Source organism: Apium graveolens, chromosome 11 (genome assembly GCF_009905375.1).
Source record: "Apium graveolens cultivar Ventura chromosome 11, ASM990537v1, whole genome shotgun sequence".
NCBI classification, from domain to species: domain Eukaryota; kingdom Viridiplantae; phylum Streptophyta; class Magnoliopsida; order Apiales; family Apiaceae; genus Apium; species Apium graveolens.
In genome coordinates this window covers 177,638,020-177,639,432 of record NC_133657.1, presented here as the reverse complement: position 1 = coordinate 177,639,432, position 1,413 = coordinate 177,638,020, and the positions used below count along the sequence as shown (strand labels likewise).

Genomic DNA, 1,413 nt, shown 5'->3' with positions numbered 1-1,413 from the left:
ACAAATTTAATTTAATTGTTTGAAATAAACCAATTTTAAAATTAAATTGTATTATGACAATCCAATTGTTATTTCACAATTGAAATTAAATTTACAATACAAAAATTCTCTACAAGAATTAGAAGTATAACTTAAAGATTCTCTATACATTTTAATTGGCTAAGCTATTGAAAACATCAAGTCCCATTGGATTAGTGGCTTGCAACTCAAACTGGATGCCATCGAGTTCCCTCTTGAATCTGTCAGAGCTTGCGTAAATCATTTTGCTCCGTACCTTTTACAGTATCAGGACACCTTTGCAACCATATACACATGAGAAATAAATGAACTTAATGAAATGGAATGCAAATAAAGCAAAATTAAGACCTTATATTTTGTACTTACCATGAAATGAATAAAATTCTGCTCTTGTGCTAATTCTCTAAGGTCACAAAATCATAGTCACAAACCGCATAACCAGCACTCATCTTCAGGAAGGCTAGCTGCAAAATCTTTGTAAGTCTCTGCTACCTCACCAAACATTACATATAATCTTCATAATTACTTCCATGTGAAACAATTTCTGCATTTCAAATAATACATACTTCCTAAAAGAAACTCGATGTATAATAAGCAACCACAGGAAAAACTATTTCACAAACACACATGAAATAATCACTTACAGCTGGTTTAGCTCTTCTGCTAGTCCGTGGAAACAGACAAGTTCCAGCACCTCCCCCCAGAATAACTTAAGCTACTGTTTTTGGGTCTACCTCAGGATGAACAGGTACAGGTGGCTCAAATTCCTGAAACAGAATCTCAATCATAAAGAATTAAGACTGTTCTTAAACTTAAATTTCAATCAACCATCATCAGAAAGTTGCAGTATTGGGCAAACAGTAAATATTATCACTATTCTAAACCGACATTGCTCTTCAAGCTAAAAATAATAATATAAAGGTTGCAATGTTCAACACAACCTAAAACTCAAGATCTTCTTGGCAGTAGTTTGATCAGCAGTCATGAGACCAAAATGGATGGGTGGAAAATGTGCCCACTGATGAAGTGAAATTGGTAAAAAAGAGAGATTTCTTTTTTCATATTAGCCTAATCATTGTATCAAGAAGTCCGAACCCTGATGTTCATTTATAACAACGGGATACTTACATTTAGCCGCAGCACTAAATGCTTCTCTGTGGCTGATATCTGGATTTGCTGCTTTGATTTGTTGAATTTCATCCCTGCATATTCATACCCACATATATCATCACTGATATATATTTATGTATGCATTTATACTGACAATGTTGGTCTGATCGATACTCACTTATTAAACCGATTCTAGGCAGAGGGGACTCGATGTCTCTTCTCCAGAGCTGATACATATATAACATTAACAAAATCACATTTTTAAATTAATCTTAAGGTTCTGGC

At 33.9% G+C, this 1,413-nt stretch overlaps 1 long non-coding RNA gene across 1 annotated transcript; it reads right to left on the bottom strand.

Moving 5' to 3' along the window:
- Positions 1–501: 501 nt before the first annotated feature.
- On the bottom strand, positions 502–1,205 carry LOC141696748 (uncharacterized). Its single transcript, XR_012564481.1, has 3 exons — positions 1,147–1,205; positions 663–785; positions 502–562 (listed from the first exon to the last, which is right to left on the bottom strand). It is a non-coding gene; the product is annotated as an uncharacterized LOC141696748 (long non-coding RNA).
- Between the last annotated feature and the right edge of the window lie 208 nt (positions 1,206–1,413).